Below are 26429 nucleotides of genomic sequence, written 5' to 3' on the forward strand. Positions count from 1 at the left end.
CATAGCAAGAGATTCCAAGTCCTGGACCTGATGTTTGGATGGCTGCAAGAGAGGGAGAGGCAATATGGTTGGCGGCACAAAGGGGGAGGGGCTAGCACCTCCCCTACTTTTCCTGCCTTCTATGGACCTGGCGGCAAGAAACCCTAAGGTTTCTTGCTCCTGGGGCATGGAGAATAGCTGGAGAGAGAGGGAGAAGAGAGAGAGAGACTTGGGAGAAAGAGTTTTCGTATTCCTTGGCTTAATCAAACCTATACAGTGCATGTATATATAAACACAGGGTCAAGTGATCCAAACCCAAAACTCTCTTGACCAACTCTATGGGAGATTAGGTTAACCCAAGCCCATGTACACCCATGACTCAACCTAATCTCACCTATCCTGGGCTCAGACCTGGCCCATAAAGAGTTGGTCCCTTAAGGCCCACATAAACTAGACCTCAAGAACCCGAAAGGCCCACAGCCTTTCAACCTAGGGCCCAACTAGCCCTAGAGCCTCCATGAAGCCCTCATGAATGATGGATCTTGGCCTTAGCCTTGATCCCCTAGGCCTTGGGCACACTACCTGGATCACAATAATCTCCACCTTGGTGTCGCAAGGCCTCAACCAGCTCCACTCTGTCCATCAGCTGAATCAGCTCAACACATCTCTGAAAGCTATCCCGTGGAAGTACCTTCGTAAGTGCATCAGCTGGGTTCTCTTTGGTGTGTACCTTTACCAGCTCCACCTCACCATCCTCCACAAGCTCCCTGATCCGATGATACCGAATGTCGATGTGCTTTGTCCTTGCATGATAGACTGAGTTCTGTGCTAATAGAAGTGCACTCTGGCTGTCACAGTGCACTCTAATGGCCTCCTGAGTAAGGCCCATCTCTATCAATAAATCCTTCAGCCAAATTGCCTCCTTAGCTGCTTATGTCAGCCCGATGTACTCCACCTCTGTAGTGGATAGGGCCGTGATAGGCTGCAGACTCGATCTTCAAGAAACAGGACCTCCATACAGGCTAAAGATGAAGCCTGTCATAGACCTCCGGGTATCCACATCTCCATCGAAGTCTGCATCTACATAACCGCCAATCAGCCCCTGAGCCTCCCTGGACATGTCAGAGTATCCCACTGCACCTCCTCGCTGTCCATAGCAGATGCCAACTCAATTGAACCCGCCAGGTATCTGAATATCCACTTCAGAGCTCTCCAGTGCTCCCTGCCAGGCTGTGCCATGAACCTGCTAACCTGACTCACTGCATGAGCGATGTCTGGCCTACAACAGACCATCACATATATCAAGCTCCCAACTCCTAAAGCATAAGGAACCGTCTCCATCTCCTGAGCCTCCACCTCAGTTTGTGGCACCATGGTCTTCGAGAGTCTGAAGTGACCGACAAGTGGCAGCTCTGCTGGCTTTGCTCCCTTCATCCCGAACCTATCTAAGACCTTCTGTATGTAGCCCCTCTGAGATAGATGTAGCATCCTCCGAGCTCAGTCTCTGAAAATCTCCATGCCTAGGATCTTCCTTGCAGGGCCCAAATCCTTCATCTCAAACTCCCGAGATAAGGATGCCTTCAGATCCTGCACAATCTTCCTACTCTTGCATGCTATAAGCATGTCATCCACATACAAGAGTAGGAACACCCTAGAACCATCCTCAAGAGACTGAACATAAACACAGGGATCAAACTCGCACCTGAAAAGTCCAATGCTGTGCACATAAGAGTCGAACCGCTTGTACCATTGCCTCGATGACTGCTTCAGCCCGTACAGCGACTTTTGCAACAAACAAACCTTTCCCTCTGATCCTGGATCCCTGAAATCGGGTGGCTACTCCATGTAAACCCTCTCCTCCAAATGCCCATGGAAGAATGCCGTCTTGACATCCATCTGCTCTAGCTCTAAATCTTGAGCTATTACAATGCTCAGTAACACTCTGATGGAAGTATGTCTGATGACAGGAGAGAAGACCTCATTGAAGTCGATGCCTTCCTTCTGGGAGTATCCCTTGTGAAGGAACCAGATCTAGGGTTTCAGGGTTAGATCTTGAAACTTTTTCAAGATCATACAGCGGAAGACTAAAATAAATTAAAATTTATTTTCTAAAACCAGAGAATCCCTAGATCTAAGATCCTATTACATGATTATTACATAGCATTAAATTAAAAATTAAAATATATAAATATAGCATGAACTACATGTTGATCATATCAACATATTTCTATACCACATCTAATGTATGTATTAAACAATAGATCAGATCTATTACCTTACAAGTTAGATGCTCTAACCTCGCTGATCCGGGCTTAAGGATGATGTTGCAAGCCGCACACGCGTCCGGCCTCTAGGAGTCATCCACATGAGCCCACGAATCTCGATCAAAAGTCCTGCTTCAGGAAATCAGCATAGTATGCTAGTACTGCGCTGATCCTTCTTTGATGGTTGATCAGGTGCCTCCTTCTTCTTGATTTGGACTCTTCTAAAGATGGAAAGTAGAAGGAGGAGTTTCAGATCTGAGATGCTCTCAGGAAACTCAAGATGGAGGGAGGAAAGATATGAAAACAAAAACCCTAGAAGAAGATCCTCTTCTTCTTCACATTTTTCTCTCTAGATATCCAAACTTGCATCTTTTATATCTCCACGACCCAAAGGTATTTCTCTCTGATTTTTGGATGGCACAAAGGACTCTCATATCTCTATATTCTCCTAAACTTTCATGAAGAAACCTATCTTATATAGAGAGATATGATAGAGTCCTTGTCTAGGTCAAACACCTAGTCAAGGCTTATCCAAACATGGCAAGTTAAGGGACGCCCAACTCTTGAGCACCTCCTTCATATTTTCATGCATGGATCACTAGAAAAGAGTGCACAATGTATATCCTAAAACCCACGAAAATTCCAAAAAAAATTTGGATAAATTCGGTGCAAAATTGAAAGAGTTTTGGATTTCTAAAACTCTATCTCATAGAATTCGAAATCCAAACTTATTCCTTTTAGATTTGATCCAAACCACCTTCCATGTAAGAAAGAAGAGAAGAGACCTTTTGTGAATGTGGGAGAGATCTGGGAGAGGGCTTTTGTCTCACAAAATAAGTGGAGATTGGCGTTGAATTAAGAGAGAGGGCGTGGAGAAGGTTTATGTGGCGCAAGGTGGAATCCTAGTCTTACTAGGATTCTGTCTTATGACTTGTTTTAATTTGGTTTCCCAAACCAAATCAAATCAAAATTAGATCAACCCAATTAAAATAGGTCTTAACCCAATTAAAAACCTAATTTAATCAGATTAAATTAGATTTAAATTTGATTTAATTTTCTAATCAAATTAGAAATTAGATTGACCCAAGTACTAGTTGAACTAGGACTGGTTTTTTCTTGCACTTGGCTTATCCAATAAACCAATTGGACTTGATCCAATCAAGCTCAAAATAAATTTAATTTAATTATATTTAATTAGACTTAATCTCAGCCCATTAGCTTAATCAAATTAAGCCAATTAGCAATCGAATTGCTAATCGATCCTCCTGTAATACTTGCACTGGGTTAAATGTCAATCGTATTGATCATTTAACCCTAGAACGATTCTTAATCATTGATCAACCATCTGATCGGATCATGAACTCTAATGTGTGTGACCTCATAGGTCTGAACCTAAGCCAATAGCACAGGAACAAATTCCTATACCAATCGAAGTGACCATCTAACAATGGTACCCGACGACTGGATAGGTCGAATGTATAGAACAACATCCTTAGAACCCATGCGGATATAGTTTTCATATAATTCATCCCCATGACCAAAATGATCATAGGACACCTCAGAGTTTAACTGTCAACTCTGATCAGGTTGTCCATATTGTATTTCAAAATATCAAATCCATCTGATGGATTACCCTGGCCAAGGTTTTGCTAAATTAAAATACAGCGACTCATTCTTCTCCAACTCTTGGAGTGGTCAATCCCATCTCGATCACACTCTGACTTTGCAAGTACTTGACTGTGCCCAGAAGCCTTCTGTTCCTAAATTAGAAATTCAGTTAGTCCAGTACCAAAGCACAGTGAGTTGCTTGCAAGTCACTGAGGCGATCTCAAGTCTAAGGGACACTTATACCTATATCCCATCAGAGACATTCTTGACAGCAGAATGCTCTGGAGTTGGTCACGTTCAATGGTGATGTACCCTTACATCTCACCTGTATGCCATACCAGTGTCTCCACACTCCTTGGTTAAAAGGACAACCAACCCATATGGCCTACAGCGACCTATGCTCGATAGAAGCTGTCGTCCTTATTAACAACCTATCATTTGGTCGTGAACAGTTTTAAGGACTAATCGATAAATCCTCTCTATATCGAACTTAAATAGTCCTAAGGACTTCATCATAATAACGGAGTTCATTAGAAGATGAAAGCTTATGATGAAGATGCCAAATATATTTTATTTATTAACAAATCAATTACAATACTTGGTTGCTCAACCGTCAACAGCTTGACGATTGGCTTTTTGGGATACATTTCCCAACAACTCCCACTTGTCCTAAAGCCACTCGGCATAGTATCTAATACCCATCTTCGACTTGTGGTTGTCGAACTCCTTTATTGCTAGGGCTTTAGTGAAGGGGTCGGCTAGGTTCTCCTTTCCGTCGATCTTTTGAAGGTCGACGTCACCTCGATCCACGATTTGTCAGACCAGGTGGAAGCGACGCAAGATGTGCTTCATCCGCTGATGTGCTTTGGGTTCCTTCACCTGAGCTATGGCACCAGTGCTGTCGCAGTAGCGCAGGACTGGACCATCGAGGGAGGGTGCTACTCCGAGCTCGTTGATGAATTTTCTCAGCCACACAACTTCCTTCGTGGCATCTGATGCTGCGATGTACTCCGCTTCACAAACAGAGTCTGCCATAGTATGCTGCTTGGAACTCTTTCAGCAGATGGCTCCACCATTCAGAGTAAAGATATAACCCGACACACTCCTGCTATCATCATGGTCAGATTGGAAGCTGGAGTCTGTGAACCCCATAAGTTTCAGATCTGACTCACCGTAAACCAACTATTGGTCCTTAGTATTTCTCAAATACTTAAGGATGGCTTTAACCACTTTCCAGTGGTTTTCTCCAGGATCAGATTGATATCTACTCACTACTCCTAGTGAGTATGCCACATCTGGTCTTGTACATGTCATGGCGTACATGATAGATCCCACGGTTGAAGCATATGGGACTCTACTCATATGCTCTCTCTCTTCAGGAGTTGTCAGACAATCCTTCTTAGAGAGAAAAATTTCTTGGCCTATCGGTAGATAGCCCTTCTTGGAATTCTCCATGCTGAACCTCTTCAGCACAGTGTCTATGTATATGGACTGGGATAACCCAAGCATCTTTTTAGATCTATCCCTATAGATCTTCATCCCTAGGATGTAGGATGCTTCACCCAAGTCCTTCATAGAGAACTGTGATGACAACCAAACTTTTATTCCCTGTAGTGCGGGGATGTCATTCCCGATTAAGAGAAAGTCATCCATGTACAAGACAAGGAATACCACAACTGGACCATTTGCCCATTTATAGATGCAGGGCTCTTCTCCATTCTTAATGAAGCCATACGTTTTGATCACCTTATCAAAATGCATGTTCCAACTCCGAGAAGCTTGCTTCAATCCATAAATAGATCTCTGAAGCTTGCACACCTTGGACTCATCTGTGGATGTAAACCCCTCAGGTTGTATCATATACACCTCTTCGATCAGCTCTCCATTCAGGAAGGCTGTCTTTACATCCATCTGCCAGATCTCATAATCTAGATGGGCAGCTATTGCAAGCATTATCCGAATAGATTTGAGCATTGCCACATGAGAAAATATCTCATCATAGTCAATACCATAACGTTGACGATACCCCTTGACAACCAGACGGGCTTTATAGGTCTCCACCTTTTCGTCTGCGCCCCTCTTCCTTTTGAAGACCCATTTACACCCAATGGGTTTAACCCCTTCAGGTGGGTCAACCAATGTCCATACATCGTTGACCTTCATGGACTCCATTTCAGATTTCATGGCTTCAAGCCATTTCTCGAAATCAGATCTCTGCATTGCATCCATATAGGTGATCGGATCCTCATTATTCTCATCAAATTCGATGGGATCATCGTCCCAGACCAAGAAACCGTAGTATCTGTCTGGCTGACGTGGTACTCTACCAGATCACCTTAATGATGCAGGTATATTGGGCTCCGGATCTGATCTAATCATATCCGACTCAAGTTCAGCTATTGGTGTCGGTCCTTCTACCTTTTGAACTTCATCAAGTTCAATCTTAGAGACAACGGTTCCTTCACCAAGGAACTTCTTTTCTAAAAAGATTGCCTTAAGGCTGACGAACACCTTTTGTTCATCAACATGGTAGAAAAAATATCCTTTTGTCTCTTTGGGGTACCCTATGAATAAGCATTTGTCAGACCTAGGTCCAAGTTTGTCTGTGACTAATCGTTTGACATAGGCCGGGCACCCCCAGGCCCTAAGGTGTGAAAGTGCTAGCTTACGTCCCGTCCATATCTCATATGAAGTCTTAATTACAGACTTACTTGGAACCCTATTTAACAGATAACTGACCGATTCGAGTGCATATCCCCAGAAGGATATCAGCAAGCTAGCAAAACCCATCATGGATCGGACCATGTCTAACAGAGTCTGATTCCTCCTTTCAGACACACCATTATGCTGTAGTGTTCCTGGAGGAGTCCATTAGGAGAGAATCCCATTCTCTCCTAGATATGTGAGAAATTCACTAGAAAAGTATTCTCCTCCTCGATCAGATCGAAGAGTTTTAATACACTTTCCAGTTTATTTTTCTACTTCACTTCGGAATCGTTTGAACATTTCAAATGAATCCGACTTATGTTTCATCAGATAGATATATCCATATCGGGATAGGTCATCCATGAAAATTATGAAGTAGAAATATCCACCTCTAGCACTGGTGTGCTCATGGGCCCGCATACATCAGTATGTACTAGGCCCAAGAGCTTAGTAGCTCTCTCACCTTTTTCAGTAAAAGGTGACTTGGTCATTTTACCAAGAAGATAGGACTCACAGGTTGGAAGTGATTCACAATCACTGACTTCGAGGATTCCCTCTTGAGTCAACCTGTTTATTCTGTTCTTGTTTATATGACCTAGCCTCCAATGCCATAAGTAGATATCTGACATACTATCTAATCTAGGGTGCTTACCAGTAGAATAGACTCTTATCAGGCTTGATCTTTCTGGTCTGACCCTGCACAGATGTCCCAGCCTGAACTTGCACCTTCTTCACCTTCTTCTTCTTGTTCTTCTTTCCTTTCTCAAAAGGTCGAGAACCAGAAGACGAACCTCCCACTAAGTTCATCGACTCCTTGTAAAGTTGGTGATCCTTCTCAAAGTTCTGAAGCAACCTCAATAACCCATGGTAGTTCTCTTCAGGCTTTGTCATTCTATAATGAGTGAGGAATGGGAGATAAGACTTGGGCAGCGAGTTCAGTATTGCATCTTTCCCAAGCTGTTCATGCAAGGAAAAGCCGAGCTTGCTCAATCGTTCCATCAGCTCGATCATATACAATACATGATCAGTGATAGAGGCACCATCCTGTATTTTGGCGTTGAAGATGGCACAACTAGTCTTGTGCCTCTCCACGCCATCGGGTGTGCCAAAGGCATCCTCCAACACTTGAAGCATGTCCTTTGGCTGAGCCATCTCGAATCTGCAACTGAACTCGTCACTCATGGCAGCCAGCATGATACAGCGCACCGTGGTCCGATCACTGAGCCACTTCTAGTAAGTGTCTCTGACTGTTCCACATGCATTGACATCTGACTCCTCAGGTGCAGGATCCATTATCACATACAGCATCCATTCATGCTCCAGGACTATCTTCAACTTTCGGTACCAGCTATCGAAGTTGGATCCCACCAACTTATCATTATCCAACAATGATCGGAGCGATAGGGAAGTGGCCATATTTGCACAAAGGAGAACCATAACCTAATTAGTAATTGATTCATTAAATCTAAAGATTTGGACTTTAATCAAAAGGTTTCTCCCACTATTTTATTCGAATTGGTAGCCTCTACCTCCAACTCGAGGAATTACCCTAATTCCTTAGCGGGTACTAGAATCCACTTAGACTGTACACAAGCCCAACTTTGGTTGGTCAACCCATATACATCTAAGGGTAGATTCATAACCAATTATTTCTCTAAACAATTTCTAGTAATTTTAATTTTGCCCCAGAAACCTAATCAGTAGGCTTTGGCCTCCACTGTAAGGATCCGGTTAGGTCCAACCATTAACATGATCATACTTGGTGTATCTAACCAACGAATGATTAAGCCCAACTTTGGTTGGCTCACCTAACCACCATTAGAGAGACACTTCCAAGTCGTCATATGATGAGTGATAATTCTATTAGTCAACAAGCACCAGGCCTTTGGGTCTGCAATGATTATTGAGTTAATGGACTCATTATCAAACACCTTAATGGGAGGCTATGACTCAGTTATCTCTATAACTTTGTCATTTGAAGGACCTAATAATTTTAGAGGATTTAAATAATATAGAGGATGAGGTCAGATGAATCAGCTTATCATGATCCTCCCACTGGCTTCACCAAGTCAGCTTAAGGGAGACCATTAAAAGGGCTGGTCTAGGAGCACCTAAATCAGTCACACTGATTTACCTAGCTGACATGGGTCAGCTCGAATAGTCAAGTGATCCGATCAAAACATAATTTCACCAAGAGGCCAGGTAAGTTCGATCAGTGGGAGGGTCTGCCAAACCTTGCCTTAGACACCATCAGAAATGGCCAGGTAAGCGGGCTCCCAATTAAAAACCACCGGTCTGGTTTACCTTAGACACCAACTGGTTTAATTAGTTTCGATTAGATCAACCTAACAGTTCGTGCTAGACCGCTTAGCCAAGAATCAAGTCCATTTGGTTCTCGTTAAAGACATGGACTTGACCAACTACAACTATTGTAATTGATCTAGAGAATCCTTGACCTAATCTAAGACAACAATTGATTAGATTTAGTCAATTCTCTAATTAAGTCCATCTTTAATCTAACCATAGGTCTAACCCAATTAATGGACCTAATTCCCACTAACCCATTAACCCAATGTGTTATGATTTGTGTCTTAGGTTCTTCAATTCACAATCCTAGAACCTAATCAAATAACTTCTTAATTCTTAATTAAGTTTTGGGCTGAGGGTTGGGTTCGACTTTTCAAAAAATAATTTTTATATTTATAAAATAATTTTATAATATGATTCTACCAACCATATTGCATGTTTGATTCAGAATCAAGATACAAGTAAAATAAACATGAAACTACTTTAGATCTAATCTAAACAGGTTCATGTAATTGAAACAGTTTCAACTTTAAACAATTTCTATGCACAAAAAATATTTAACAAAGAGATTTTATTTCAGATTTAAATATCTTTTAAATTTAATAAATCATAAATTTAATCTAGATCATATCTAACAAATTTATGATTAAAGATAGATCTACACAAACTAGGACAACCTTTGCACTGTAAGGGGTAAACCTTACAGCAGGACAACCTTGCAGTTTGTGATTGATCTAAAATTTTAATTTCAGATTTAATAATCAGATTATAAATTAGACCAAATCTAAGAAATAATCTAAGCATGTATAAATAATCATGTAATAAAGAACCTAGGCTCTGATACCAATTGAAGGAACCAGATCTAGGATTTCAGGGTTAGATCTTGAAACTTTTTCAAGATCATACAGCGGAAGACTAAAATAAATCAAAATTTATTTTTTAAAATTAGAGAATCTCTAGATCTAAGATCTTATTACATGATTATTACATAGCATTAAATTAGAAATTAAAATATATAAATATAGCATGAACTACATGTTGATCATATCAACATATTTCTATACCACATCTAATGTATGTATTAAACAATAGATCAGATCTATTACCTTGCAAGTTAGATGCTCTAACCTCACTGATCCGGGCTTAAGGATGATGTTGCAAGCCGCACACGCATCCGGCCTCTAGGAGTCATCCACACGAGCCCACGAATCTCGATCAGAAGTCCTGCTTCAGGAAATCAGCACAGTATGCTAGTACTGCGCTGATCCTTCTTTGATGGTTGATCAGGTGCCTCCTTCTTCTTGATTTGGACTCTTCCAAAGATGAAAAGTAGAAGGAGGAGTTTCAAATATGAGATGCTCTCAGGAAACTCAAGATGGAGGGAGGAAAGATATGAAAACAAAAACCCTAGAAGAAGACCCTCTTCTTCTTCACGTTTTTCTCTCTAGACACCCAAACTTGCATCTTTTATATCACCATGACCAAAAGGTATTTCTCTTTGATTTTTGGATGGCACAAAGGTCTCTTATATCTATATCTTCTCCTAAAATTTCATAATGAAACCTATCTTATATAGAGAGATATGATAGAGTCCTTGTCTAGGTCAAACACCTAGTCAAGGCTTATCCAAACATGGCAAGTTAAGGGACGCCCAACTCTTGAGCACCTCCTTCATATTTTTGTGCATGGATCACCATAAAAGGGTGCACAATATATACCCTAAAAGCCACAAAAATTCTAAAAAAAATTTGGATAAATTCGGTGCAAAATTGAAAGAGTTTTGGATTTCTAAAACTCTATCTCATAGAATTCAAAATCCAAACTTATTCCTTTTAGATTTGATCCAAACCACCTTCCATGTAAGAAAGAAGAGAAGAGACCTTTTGTGAACGTGGGAGAGATCTGGGAGAGGGATTTTGTTGCACAAAATAAGTGAAGATTGGCATTGAATTAAGAGAGAGGGCGTGGAGAAGGCATATGTGGCGCAAGGTGGAATCCTAGTCTTACTAGGATTCTGTCTTATGACTTGTTTTAATTTGGTTTCCCAAACCAAATCAAATCAAAATTAGATCAACCCAATTAAAATAGGTCTTAACCCAATTAAAAACCTAATTTAATCAGATTAAATTAGATTTAAATTTGATTTAATTTTCTAATCAAATTAGAAATTAGATTGACCCAAGTCCTAGTTGAACTAGGACTAGTTTTTCCTTGCACTTGGCTTATCCAATAAACCAATTGGACTTGATCCAATCAAGCTCAAAAAAAATCTAATTAAATCATATTTAATTAGACTTAATCTCAGCCCATTGGCTTAATGAAATTAAGCCAATTAGCAATCGAATTGCTAATCGATCCTCCTGCAATACTTGCACTGGGTTAAATGTCAATCGTATTGATCATTTAACCCTAGAACGATTCTTAATCGTTGATCAACCATCCGATCAGATCATGAACTCTAATGTGTGTGACCTCATAGGTCCGAACCTAAGTCGGTAGCACAGAAATAAATTTTTGTACCAATCGAAGTGATCATCTAGCAATGGTACCCGACGATCGGATAGGTCGAATGTATAGAACAACATCCTTAGAACCCATGCGGATATAGTTTTCATATAATTCATCCCCTTGACCAAAATGATCATAGGACACCTCAGAGTTTAACTGTCAACTCTGATCAGGTTGTCCACATTGTATTTCAAAATATCAAATCCATCTGATGGATTACCCTGGCCAAGGTTTTGCTAAATTGAAATACAGCGACTCATTCTTCTCCAACTCTTGGAGTGGTCAATCCCATCTCGATCACACTCTGACTTCGCAAGTACTTGACTGTGCCCAGAAGCCTTCCATCCCTGAATTAGAAATTCAGTTAGTCCAGTACCAAAGCACAGTGAGTTGCTTGCAAGTCACTGAGGCGATCTCAAGTCTAAGGGACACTTATACCTATATCCCATCAGAGACATTCTTGACAGCAGAATGCTCTGGAGTTGGTCACGTTCAATGGTGATGTACCCTTACATCTCACCTGTAAGCCATACCAGTGTCTCCACACTCCTTGGTTAAGAGGACAACCAACCCATATGGCCTACAGCGACCTATGCTCGATAGAAGCTGTCGTCCTTATTAACAGCCTATCATTTGGTCATGAACAGTTTTAAGGACTAATCGATAAATCCTCTCTTTATCGAACTTAAATAGTCCTAAGGACTTCATCATAACAACGGAGTTTATTAGAAGATGAAAGCTTATGATGAAGATGCCAAATATATTTTATTTATTAACAAATCAATTACAATACTTGGTTGCTCAACCGTCAACAGCTTGACGATTGGCTTTTTGGGACACATTTCCCAACACCTTGGCCACTAACCTCGCCTTGAATCTGATACCTCCCTGCTCTGAAGGCCCTTCCTTGCGACTGTAGACCCATTTGCAGCCAATGGGCCTCTTCCCCTGTGGCAACTGCACCAATCACCACATCTGATTCTGGTGGAGAGACTGCATCTCTTCGGTCATCCCCTGGACCCACCACTCTCTGTCCTGACTCTCAATAGCCTCCTGATATGTATATGGGTCTCCATTCACTGTCACCAGGGCATATGATAGCGTCTCCTCGAAGTCATATCGGTCTGGTTGTCTGATGGTCCTCTTGGGCTTGTGTAGGGCAACACCGATATCAGTCCTCGATCCAGCTCACTCCTGCTAGACCTCTTCACCTCAATCATCTATCCGAGTCCTCTCCACCTGTGGAGATACCTTTGGTAGGTGCTCCACCTGAATGTCATGTCCTCCAGTAGTACCTGCAAGAGGCAAAATCAAAGAGGTAAGCTGTCCAGCAGCACCCTACTGGACCTCCTCCTGCTCCTGCTGCTCCTCCATGCCTGCTCACCTCCGTAGGATTGATTCCTCATCAAAAGTCACATCCCGACTAATAATGACCTTCTTTTCCAAGGGATCTCACAGCTTGTATCCCTTAACTCCTCGTGGATAGCCTAGAAATACCATCTTGCGTGATCTGGCATCTAGGTTGCTCCGCTCACCAGCTCCAATGTGCACATAGGCCGTGCACCCAAATACCCATAGATGGCCCAGCCCAACTGTCCTCCCAGACCACACCCCCTCTGGAAGCCTGCCATCCAACCTGGTGTGAGGTGATCGATTGACCAAGTAACCCACTGCGTCAACTGTGTCAACCCAAAATGCCTTTGGAAGCCCTGCCTGCAGCCTCATGCATCGTGCCTTTTCCAGAAGTATGCTGGTCATCCTCTCGGCCACCCCATTCTGCTGTGGAGTCCCCTTAACTGAGAAGTATCTCCTGATCCCACACTCCTCACAGTAGTCCTGGAACTCTCTGCTGGTGTACTCCCCGTCATTGTCTGACCTCAGACACTTCACGCTCCTCCCCTGCTCCTTCTCCACCTCAGCTCTCCAGATCTTGAACTTGGTGAAGACGTCAGACTTCTCTCTCATGAAGTAAATCCAGAGTTTCCTTGAGAAATCATCAATCAAGGTCATGAAGTATCTGGCCCCATTCCTAACTAAAACTGGGGCTGGTCCCCACACATCCGTGTGTACTAACACTAGAGGGGCTACACTGCGGGTTGTACTGATGTTGAACTGCACTCTCCTCTGTTTTCCTATCTGGCAAGGCTCATAGATCTCCCTTGTAGCACCATCCTCCAGATCAGAGATGAGTCCTCTCCCACTCAACTCCCTCAGCCCCTTGTCACCCATGTGGCGTAGGCGGTAGTGCCACATCCTGTAAGCCCCCTGCTGGTCCTGTGCTGCAGCTGCTGTATCAAACTCTCCGATCACCACAGATCCCTCCATGTGATAGAGGTTATTGTCCAACCTCCTGCCTCTCATCACCACCATAGCTCCATTGGAGATGTTTAATACTCCGCTTCTAGCCCTACTGCTGAAGCTGTATCCACTGCGCTCCAAGTAGCCTAGTGACACCAGATTCTTTTCTAGCTCCGGGACGTGCTTTATATTTGTCAATGTCCTCACAATCCCATCAAACATCCTCACCCTGACTGTCCCTATCCCAGCCACCTTGCAAGGATGATTGTCGCCTAGAGTCACTGATCCCTCATCTGTCTTGGTGTATGTCGCAAACCAAGACCTATGTGGTGTGTAGTGATGTGAGCACGCAGAGTCTAGTGTCCACTCCTCTGTGTAATGCCTATGACCATCTGATACCACAAGTAGATCATCCTCCACCTACTGCCCAGCAACTGCACTCACTGATTCTGAGCCACTTCTTTCTCCCTTCTTGCTCTTCCATAGTGGACATTCTCACTTGAAGTGCCCGAACTCGTTGCACTTGAAGCATTTCATCTCTTTCTTTCCCTTCCTGGACTTGGACCGCCCCCTGGACTTGCTTCTGCCTCTACCTCTACCTGTCCTCTCCCCTACTGCCAAACACTCCTGGGGAGCCCAATCTCTAGTCAACTTTTTTCTTTGCTCATTAGATCTCAGCACCGAGACCATGTCCTCATATTCCAGAGTCTCCTTACCGTAGAGCAGTGTAGTCACCAAAGAGTCATATGATCCTGGCAGTGAACACAAAAGCAACAGGGACTTGTCCTCCTCATCTAGCTTCACCCCGATATTCATCAACTCCATGCACAACTAGTCAAACCTCTGAATGTGGCCAATCACATCAGATCCCTCCTGCATCTGAAGACTGTACAACTTCTTCTTTAGCATTAGCTTATTGCACATATTCTTCCCCATATACATGGTGTGCAACTTTGACCAAAGGCCCTTCGGGGTCTTTTTTTCTAGCACCGAATACAATGCCGCATCCGCCAAACATCCTCTAATCACCGAGCATGCTTTCTTCTCCAACGATGCCCAGTGTCTATCTATTATTCCCTCAGGCTTCTCATCCAAAGCCTGATCCAGATCTGCTTGCACCAGAAGATCCTCCACCCGGATTTTCCACATGAAAAATTTTCCCTTGCCATCAAACTTCTCAAGATCGACCTTCATATTGCTACCCATGACTGGATCCAAGCCAAACAAGCAATATAAAATCAAGAAGTGTAGAATATACCTTGATGGTACCTTATTAAAAATTTTCAGCACTTGGGATCTTCAACTTCTCACGCTTGAAACCGCTTCCTCACCACCGTGGCTCTGATACCAACTGTTGGAGCATGATCTTGGCTCCTCCCATAGACCTTGGGTGCAGCAGAACCAGCAACGAATAAATCTGAAGACTTCTGGACTCGATCGAAGGCCCTTGATGAAATCAGCCTTGCAGATCTGTCCTGCTGCAGCCTTTCCTGTAGATCTGTTGATGGAGATCTCACCCGCACCTCAAACGACCTCAGATTAACTCCAGATCTGAGAAAAACTTTTACCAATCTCATAGAAAGAGATTCCAAGTCCTGGACCTGATGTTTGGGTGGCTGCAAGAGAGGGAGAGGCAAAAAGGGTTGGCGGCACAAAGGGGGAGGGGCTAGCACCTCCCCTGGTTTTCTTGCCTTTTATGGACCTAGCAGCAAGAAACCCTAGGGTTTCTTGGTCTTGAAGTGTGGAGAATAGCTGGAGAGAGAGGGAGAAGAGAGAGAGAGACTTTGGAGAAAGAGTTTTCATATTCCTTGGCTTAATCAAACCTATACAGTGCATGTATATATAAACACAGGGTCAAGTGACCCAAACCCAAAACTCTCTTGACCAACTCTATGGGAGATTAGGTTAACCCAAGCCCATGTACACCCATGACTCGACCTAATCTCACCTATCTTGGGCTCAGACCTGGCCGACAAAGAGTTGGTCCCTCGAGGCCCACATAACCTAGACCTCAAGAACCCGAAAGGCCCACAGCCTTTCAACCTAGGACCCAACTAGCCCTAGAGCCTCCATGAAGCCCTCATGAATGATGGACCTTGGCCTTAGCCTTGGTCCCCTGGGCCTTGAGCACACCACCTGGATCACAACAGTCACTGGTAGATTTTGGAAGCAATTGGAATGATATTGATGATCGATCATTCTAATTATCTGAATCAGAAGAGTTCTGGTCCATCGAAAGGAGTTTCGATGATGTCGATGATGAGATCATGACATGTCTCATTACCATACGAAATTGAACCTAACTAGGTCAAACAAATAAGGGTTAGGATTTGGATGTCATCAATTGGGCTAACCCAATTGATTTGGATAGGATCCAATTAGGTTCAAGGAAATCATGCTAGCACACGATTGAGCCTAACTTTCTCCTCGTGTAATCTTTTCTGTCTCTACTGAGCCAAATATGATTTGACTCATCCAGAGAACCTTGAGAAGATTTTTCTGAGTCTAAATGAAGCTTGTTCAACTCAAAAAAGGCTTGTCTTAATTCATGAGATAAATTTAAGACAAGCACTTGCTAATTCCTGTCACCTGTCAATTTCATTTTAGGACATCTGTCAAATGTTGACATATGGATCTTAAACTGAAGAGAGCTCATTGGAAGATTTTTATAGAGTGTCCACATGCCAAATCCACATAGAATTAGACACCATAATTAGATTATGGCATGAGCCCAATTGGATTAAAGAGGGCACCCGAAATGGATAAGAATGGAAGGTGTCTTGATCAACATGGACTCTTGGACGCTGTCTCCCTTGTGCCTATCCATTGTTGGTGCCAACATTGAAGAGAGGGTTGGGGTTCTTATCTGATGTGATCAAATGACGTCGGTCCACTAATTAAATTTTTTTCAAAATTTATTAAAATTTTTTGATTGGTCGAATGATGTGGCACTGTGCAGCATACAGGGTCTATAAAATCTCTATCTATGTCTAGGGTTTGTAAGTTTTTGCTCAATACCCAGCCAAAATGAGAATCCTCTCCTCTTCTCTATATCCTCCCTACTCTCCTCTCTCCCCTCTTCACGTCCAAGAGTTGGACATCTATCTAGCAAAGGTCCAAGGTGTGGTGATGCCTGGAACAGGAATGCTATAGGACATCTTCGACAGGCTGCTGCTCCAACTTCAGAAGGAGTTCTGAAGTACTTCCAAATCAGATAGAGATCTAATTTTTAGAGCGTAGATTCATGAGGAAAAGATATTTTAGGTCTTACTTGAGTGGATATCGATAGAGGTCATGTACTTGCATGGCTACATCAGAACTTCGGGCTATGCTGAGATCATCTATAGGGTAATCAGATTATCCTTGAGGTATGTCTATACTTCTCATACTTTTAGATTTAATTTTAGATTTTAAATATTAGATAATAAAATTATATCTAATAGATATTAAATCTAAAATAGTGTAGGATAAAATTTTTAAATTATTTTGCCCCAGATTTGATGAAATCTGGAAGATCCTACAAAGGAAAAAGGCAGTTTTTCCTTCAACTGGTATGAGAGCCAAATTTTTGGCTCTATTTCAGATCTAATTTAGATCTAATTTTTTATATTTATTTATCTAATATTTAAAATATTTTAGATATTATATCAGATATGATAAGATCTGAAATTAAAATATTTAAAATTAAATCTAAGAAGATCTAACATGCATGAGACGCATGACTAGACTAGGATTAGTTGAATCCATGAACAGTCTTAAGTTTTATGTTTTAATGAGATTAAAATATGAATTAAATCTAATTTATTTTTTATTTTTCTAATATTATAATTTTTATAATTAGATCAAAAAATAGAAAATAAAATTTTAATTTTTTCATAAAATTGATCTATTGCATGCCTAGACTAGTTGTAGAATTGTTCCAGTAACTTGTGTAGAATAGATTTAATTTTGAATAGTTTAATTTAAATCTTATTTTTTAGATATTACATGTGATATATCAGATCTGAAAGCATGTTAATTAGATCAATTTTTGATACATGAGATGTATGCAAAGCATGTATTAGTTAGATCTTAAATTGTATATGAGATATGTAAATTTAGATCTAACTGGTTTTATAATTTAATTTATATTTCTGATTAAGGTGTTCCTCATGGCCGTCCGATCATAAGAATGAAGTAGGATTTTAAGACCCTCTCTTTCCATTCAATGGGGTGTTCTTATAACGTGTAGGGGTGCCACGCGTTCATCCTTAATCAGAAATCAAAACTTATTTTTCTGCAAAACCCTAAATCCTGAAACCCTAAGATTTATTTTATATATTTTATTTATGAACCCAAACTTAATTAATGAATTAAGTTTATGAATTAATTTGATCTAAAATTAAAAATTTTAGATCTAAAATATTTTCATAAAATTGGGTTCAGGCTTGGGTAGCTCAATTAGGTCTAGCGGTTGACCAAACCGAATCAAGAGTTGGTTAGGTGAGATCATGAAAGCTAATAATTGACCAGCCTAATAAGATTAAGTCTGGGTCAAGGTCGAATCACATTTAGATGTGACTCGATCAAGTTAAGATCTAATTTGGCTCAGAGGTTAGAGCCTGGATTGTAGGCTAACACAATTAGTTCTGGTTCGACAATTTGGTGTCTAAGGTAAGTTGGGCAGATTCGATCGATTGGTTTTTAATTGGGAGCTACTCGACATGAATGCATTCTTATCGAGTTAATGACATATCCCTTCCATCGGTCTCACTTACCTGGCCATATGTGTCGACCCAATTTTGATTTGAGGTGGCTAACAATTTGAGCTGACCCATGCCACTAGGTTAGTCATAATTGTTATGACTATGTCAAGTCAAGTTTAATGAGACCTAAATCAAATCTTCCTAAGAAAATATTAAGTCTAGGTCTTCCACCATTATGGATGTACGGGCCCTTCCCGGGGTTGATTGTTCTCAGCTAGTTATAGTGGCTCAGTTGCACTGGGAAGATGCAACCATGTCCATTAAGCATTAGATGCTATGAATTAGAGGATGGGTTGGGCTCAATATTCTAGATACGGAGAGGGATCCAATCAGGAATCTAGTTCGTGCAAATGGTGGGTCTGACTTAACTAAGGATTGGAGTAATATTTCGGACACAGTGAGCTTCATGAATTAGAGACCAAGTTTTGGGTGCACCATGATTAGAGAATCATTGGACAAGAGTTATCCACTCATCAGTTGACCCATCACCAATAACTGTTAGGTGAGGTGATGAGCCAGTTGGTGAGACCGCACCACCCACTAGAAATCACTGATCATGGAGATTTTCACATCTCTACCAAGGGAGTGTAGGGATCTGAGAAAATAGTGAGAGCCTAATTTGTTTAAAAATAAAATTCCTAAATAAATTGGTTAAGTCTGATTACAAAATCTAACTAAAAATTTTCGACTCTCTACAGAAAACATGTCTACCTCCAACCCCTTGACCAAAATACTAGACACCCATAGATTGATTGGATCAAATTTCAAAGACTGGTTGAGGAACTATAAAATTATTCTGGATTCTAAAAAATTGACTCATATCTTGAACCAGGACCCACCTGCCATGCCAGCACGTCCGACTGTTGAACAGAGAGCATCTCTGAAAAAGTGGACGGATGATGATAACAAAATAAGGTACTGCATGTTGGATGCAATGTCTGATGACTTGCAGTGCTAGCATGAGAATATTTTGACTACCCACCAAATGTTGGCTCACCTGCAAGAGTTGTTTGGTAAACAAAGTCGCACGGCTAAGTATCAAGTCTATCAAAGAGTTTTTAAGGCCAAGATGCATGATGGGTAATCAGTCCAAGATCATTGTTTGACAATGATCAAGGATCTTGAAGAGCTTGAGAAGCTCGATATCATCTTAGATAAGGATTTTCAGATTTATGTGATCCTTCAGTCCTTGTTCGATGCATATGGTCAGTTCATCATTAACTTTCATATGCATAAGATGTAGTGTACCTTGGTCGATTTAATGAACATGCTGGTTATGGCTGAGCTTTCTATGAAGGACTCAAAAGGCTTAGTTCTTACTATGGAGCGGACTTCTTCTAAGAGAAAATCTTTTGAAAAGAAAAAGAAGTCTGTGAAGAAGCAGAAGGTAGATGGCAAGAAGAAGAAGACAGAATCGAAGAAGAAGATTGCTGATAAGGGAAAAATATTTTCACTGCCAATCAGACGACCATTGAAAGTGAAACTATCCTCAGTACCTGGCCATCCTAAAGAATAAGAAGGATGGTCCTTCTAGAGGTATGCTCATTTTAGAATCTAACCTTACAGTTTCTTCTACATCCAGTTGGGTGCTTGACTCTGGTTCTAGTGCTCATTTGTGCACTTCTATGCAGGATCTTGAGGAGAGCAGGAGACTGAGGGATGGGGATATAATCCTACGCATCAGGAATGGAGCAAGAGTTACTGCTGTGGCTATGAGAACCTATTCTCTGCGATTACCATTAGGATTAGATTTAGTTTTAAGAGACTGTTATTATGTGCCTGCAGCAAGCAGGAATTTGATTTCTGTTTTATGTTTAGCACAAGAAGGCTATGTGATTAGTTTTCATAAGGACCATTGTAATATTTTTTATGAAAATAATAAAGTTGTAAATGATTTTGTCATTAACGATCTCTATCAGTTACATGTTGATGTATCTGTATTTAATATCGAGCAAAATGTGAATGTCATAGGAATTAAAAGGCCTAGAGATAGTCTAAACAATTGGTATCTGTGGCACCTAAGGCTAGGTCATATAGCGAAAGACAAGGTAAACAAATTGGAGAAATTTGGGCTATTGAGTCCATTGACTTTCGAGTCATATCCAGTTTGTGAATCATGCCTTCAAGGCAAAATGACCAAGCTTCCTTTTATGGGACATGGGGAAAGGGCCACAGACCTACTTGCCTTAGTACATACGGATGTGTGTGGTCCATTTGATGTATTGGCTAGAGGCAACTACGTCTACTTCATTACCTTTATTGATGATACGTCTAGGTACGGATATGTGTTTCTAATGAAACATAAGTCTAAAGCTTTTGAAAGGTTCAAAGAATTCATACATGAGGTAGAAAAACAAACAGGAAAGCCCATTAAGGTTCTTCGATCAGATTGAGAAGGCGAATATCTTAGTCGAAAGTTTCTAGACTATCTTAAGGACAATGGTATAGTCTCTCAATGGACTCCACCTGGAACACCTCAACACAACAGAATTTTAGAATGAAGAAATCATACCCTATTAGATATGGTCCGTTCCATGATGAGCTTCACGGACCTCCCTGAATTTCTTTGGGGACATTGTCTCATGACAGTAATTTATGTATTGAATAGGGTTTCCTCTAAAACCGTTCCTACCACACCGTATGAGATATGACATGGTAAGAAGCCAAGTCTGAATCATCTCAGAATTTGGGGTTGTCCGGCTCATGTCAAGAGACAACAGATGGATAAGTTAGAGTTCAGATTTTTTAGAGCTCGATTCATAAGATATCCTACAGAGTCATTAGGATACTATTTTTATATTTCAGAAGATCACAATGTGATTTTGAGTCAAAATGCTATTTTTCTTGAAAAATAGTTTATTCAAGATGGTGGCATCGAAAGAATAATTAAGCTCAAGGAGAATGTCTCCCAAGAGCAACGAGCTAAAGAACCTGAGGAACCCAATCAATTAGAACCAGTCCTAACCTCTTCCACCTCGTAGATCGACTAAGATTTTTCGTCCTCCTGAAAGGTACTTAGGTACCATATAAGAGGATGTAGAAAAAATATTCCTCATGGAAAATAGGGTTCATGGTGATGATCCCAAGACCTATAACGAAATGATATCAGATATTGACTCCGAGAAATGGTTAGAGGCAATGAGATCAGAAATTGACTCGATGCATTCAAACCAAGTCTGGACCTTGGTAGATCCACCTAAAGGTATTGTACCTATTGGGTGTAAATGAATCTTCAAAAAAAAGATAGGTACAGATGGGAATGTAGAGACATTCAAGGCTAGGCTCGTAACGAAAGGTTATAGTCAGCACGAAGGCATTGACTATCAGGATACCTTCTCGTTTGTAGCCATGCTAAAATCCATCCACACATTGCTTGCTATTGCAGCCTATTTCAATTATGAAATATGGTAGATGGACGTGAAAATGGCATTCTTAAATAGATATCTTGAGGAAGATATCTATATAGAACAACCGCTTGGTTTCACATCCAGTGATGATGATCACAAGGTCTGCAAGCTGCAAAGGTCCATTTATGGACTTAAGTAAGCATCTCAGAGCTGGAATACTTGTTTCAATGATGTGATCAAAATTTTTGGTTTCATCAAGAATGAGGAGGAACCATGTGTGTTCAAAAAGGTCAGTGAGAGCACAGTTGTCTTCCTCGTATTGTACGTAGATGACATCCTCCTAATTGGGAATGACATTCCCATGGTGACCTCAGTCAAAGTATGGTTGTCTAAGGAGTTCTCTATGAAAGATCTAGGAGAGGCATCCTTTATACTGGGTATTAAGGTCTATAGAGATAGACCAAATAGGATGCTGGGACTTTCACAGAAGATGTACATAGAAGAGGTGCTAAAAAAGTTTAGCATGAAAAACTCCAAAAGAGGTTTATTACCTTTTAGACATGGCATTCATCTCTCCAAGAAGATGTGCCCTAGCACACCTGAGGAGATTGAATTCATGAGCAAGATCCCTTATGCTTCGGCAATAGGGAGCCTCATGTATGCCATGCTATGTACATGACCTAATATAGCCCATGCTGTGAGTGTCACAAGCAGATATCAGTCGAATCCAGATGAAGAGCACTGGATTTCTGTGAAATGTATCCTTAAGTACTTGAAAAAGACTAAGGATATGTTTCTAGTCTTTAGGAATGGAGAACTCCAGATTCAAGGATAAACAGACTCAGACTTTATGTCTGATATAGATGATCGAAAGTCAACATCTGGAAGTCTGTTCATTTGCAATGGTGGTGCAGTCAACTAAAAAAGTTCCAAGCAAATGGTGATTGCTAATTCCACCATGGAGGCAGAGTATATTGCTGCATCGGAAGCTGCGAAGGAGGTATTCTGGTATAAAAAGTTTGCTGCAGAGCTTGGAGTGATGTCATCGGATGCCATACCTCTTTACTGTGATAATAATGATACTATAGTCCTAGCTAAGGAGCTAAGGTCTCACCAGAAGTCCAAGCACATCGAGCGGCGATTCCATCTGATCCGTGATTACCTCGAAAAAGGTTATATCGAGGTCAAGAGAGTCGACTCCACAGACAATGTGGTAGATGCACTGACAAAGCCATTAGGCTAGCAAAAGATCGAAGCCCACCTTGAGAAGATGGGACTTAGATATGTAGCCAATTGGCATTAGGTCAAGTGGGAGTTTGTTAGATGTGTGTCCTAGATGCCAGATTGGCTGACACATTCCTGTACAAATCTAAGGGCAAATTTATAATTTTGACTATAAATCAATAAATGACTTATTCTTCTATCACATTATGTATATTGTGTCTATGATACATCCTTTGAGTTAGTAGGAATGTCAATTTATATTTTCAAGAGTTGAAAATTTAAGGCATGAATTTACATAACTAACTCATAAACAGCTTCTGACCATAAAATCATCACGAGGATGGTGATCGATTCAAAAGATTGGTGTACAATTACTTCCTTAGGATAGATGTGTCTTGAGTCTACAGTGTGGAGACACCAGAGTGAGAGTACAGGTATTCATTGAGAATGAGAGTACTGAGCGTGACCATCTCGAGTAGTCATAAGGAAGTCAACCTTCTCGTCAATGACTAGCTCGATGCTGCAGTTGTGTGTCTAGTTCTTTGACCTGAGGTGCATCGACAGTTCACCTTGAGTGTGTTATAGTTTGACTACACCATAACTCGATCTCCTAGCCATTCGAAACCCTGAGGTGTATGTTGGTTGTAGCATATTCATTGTAGGAACTAGGTCGTACCAAGATGGGATCTATCAACCTCGGTAGATGAGAGGAGTAGTCCTATGGTGATCGAATGATCGAGTCCTTAAGCACAAGGTCATGGCAGAGTGAAATAATATTTTTCATTGGGGTTTCACATCGAACTCGGATCGATCGATTGATTCATATGACTGATGTTGGATTTGACGAGTTCACCTTAACCCTAATTCAGTCGGAACTCATGATAGAGGAACTCAATCACATAGGTAGCTGCACCGAGTGGTTCATCTTCAATTCTGATGGGTTGCCACCATATACTGCTAGATGTCATTGGTGGATTTTGGGAGCAATTAGAATGATATTGATGATCGATCATTCTAATTGTCTGAATCAGAAGAGTTCTGGTCCATTGAAAGGAGTTTCGATGATGTCGATGATGAGATCATGACATGTCTCATTACCATACAGAATTGAACCTAACTAGGTCACACAAACAAGGGTTAGGGTCTGGATGTCATCAATTGGGCTAACCCAATTGATTTGGATAAGATCCAATTAGGTTCAAGAAAATCGTGCTAGCACACGATTGAGCCTAACTTTCTCCTCGTGTAATCTTTTCTATTTCTACTGAGCTAAATGTGATTTGACTCATCCAGAGAATCTTGGAAAGATTTCTCTCAGTCTAAATAAACCTTGTTCATCTCAGAAAAGGCTTGTCTTAATTCATGAGATAAATTTAAGATAAGCACTTGCTAATTCCTGTCACCTGCCAATTTCATTTTAGGACATCTGTTAAATGTTGACATATGGGTCTTAAACTGAAGAGAGCTCATTGGAGGATTTTTGTGGAGTGTCCACATGCCAAATCTATATTGAATTGGGCACCATAATCAGATTATGGCATGAGCCCAATTGGATTAAAGAGGGCACCCCAAATGGATAAGAATGGAAGGTGTCTTGATCAACATGGACTCTTGGACGCCGTCTCCCTTGTGCCTATCCATTGTTGGCACCAACATTGGAGAGAGAGTGGAGGTTCTTATCTGATGTGATCAGATGATATCACTCCATCAATCAAAATTTTTTCAAAATTTATTAAAATTTTCTGATTGATCGAATGATGTGGCACTGCGCAGCATACAAGGTCTATAAAATCCCTGTCTGCACCTAGGGTTTGTAAGTTTCTACTCAATACCCAGCCAAAATGAGAATTCTCTACTCTTCTCCATATCCTCCCTGCTCTCCTCTCTCCCCTCTTCACATCCAAGGAGTTGGATGTCCATCTGGCAAAGGTCCAAGGCGTGGTGATGCCTGGAACAGGAAGGTTGCAGGACATCTTCGACAGGCTGCTGCTCCAACATTAGAAGGAGTTCTGAAGTACTTTCAAATTAGATAGAGATCTAATTTTTGGAGCATAGATTTAAGAGGAGAAGATGTTCTATGTTCTACCTAAGTGGATACTGGTAGAGGCCAGACGCTTGCATGGCTACATCAGAACTTTGGGCTGTGCTGAGATCATCTACAGGGTAATCAGATTACCCTTGAGGTATGTCTATACTTCTCATACTTTTAGATTTAATTTTAGATTTTAAATATCAGATAATTAAATTAGATCTAACAGATATTAGATCTAAAATAGCATAGGATAAAATTTTTAAATTATTCCATCTCAGATTTGATGAAATCTGGAAGATCCTACAAAGAAAAAAGTCGATTTTTCTTTCAGAGTTAACCCCAATCATTAAGTGATCTAATCAAAACATGATTCATCACATTGGATAAATAAGTGAGATCGATGGGAGGGATATGCTATTAACTCCATATAAACTCAATCTATATGAGTAGCTCTCAATTAATGACCATCGATCAAAGTTGTCATACTTACCTTAGACACCAACTGGTTAGTTAGTTTCAGTTTGATGAACTTATAGATTTGGGTTCGACCATGAAGCTGTGATCAAAGTCCATCTTAGTCTAATCAAAGATATGGACTTGACCAACTACATCTATTGAGAATTGATCAAGAGAAGAATTGATCTAATCAGAATTAACTATTAATTAGATTTGATCAATTACTAACATAGTCCATTATCAATGATTTCTGACCCTAGATCTAACCCAGTTAAATGAACTTGACTCGAGCTAACCATGAACCCATGAATTATAAAATTAATACCTTAGATCTTTGATTCTCAAATCTAGATCACTTAATTTGCAATTAAGTTTTGGGCTAATATGAGTTGGGGTTCGGTGTTTGAAAACAATATCAAGTTTTGTAAAACATTTTCATAAACTATCATACAAATATCTAAACTCTAATTTTAGATCTAAGATATACTAAATTAGATCTAAAATAAAATTTTAAATTTTTTTGTTGTTCTTTTTCATGAAAAAGATCACACAGCACCCCTACATGCCATTGGAGAATCCTATCAAATGGGAGGAGAGGGCCGTAAAACCCTACTTTCTTATATGACTGGACGGCTATGAAGACCTATCCAATTCGATTATTACACTATTCAAATTCTAAATTAATTATTTAGATCCAACCTAAATAATTAAAATTAGATTAATATCAGATTATATGCAAAAAATTTATGTCATAAGAAATCTGACTCTAATACTAATTGATGAAAAAATAGATAGTTCGAAGTATGCATTTTTAAAATTTTTACAGTGAAAGACAAAAGATTAAACACTTTAATCTCCTACATATACTTTAGATTAGATTTGAACTATCTTTCTAAGGATCTATAACATGAAATTTATGTTATATGTGTGCCCTAGAAAGCCAATTATTGGTTGA

This window comes from Elaeis guineensis, chromosome 6, assembly GCF_000442705.2.
Source record: "Elaeis guineensis isolate ETL-2024a chromosome 6, EG11, whole genome shotgun sequence".
Classification (NCBI taxonomy): Eukaryota; Viridiplantae; Streptophyta; class Magnoliopsida; order Arecales; family Arecaceae; genus Elaeis; species Elaeis guineensis.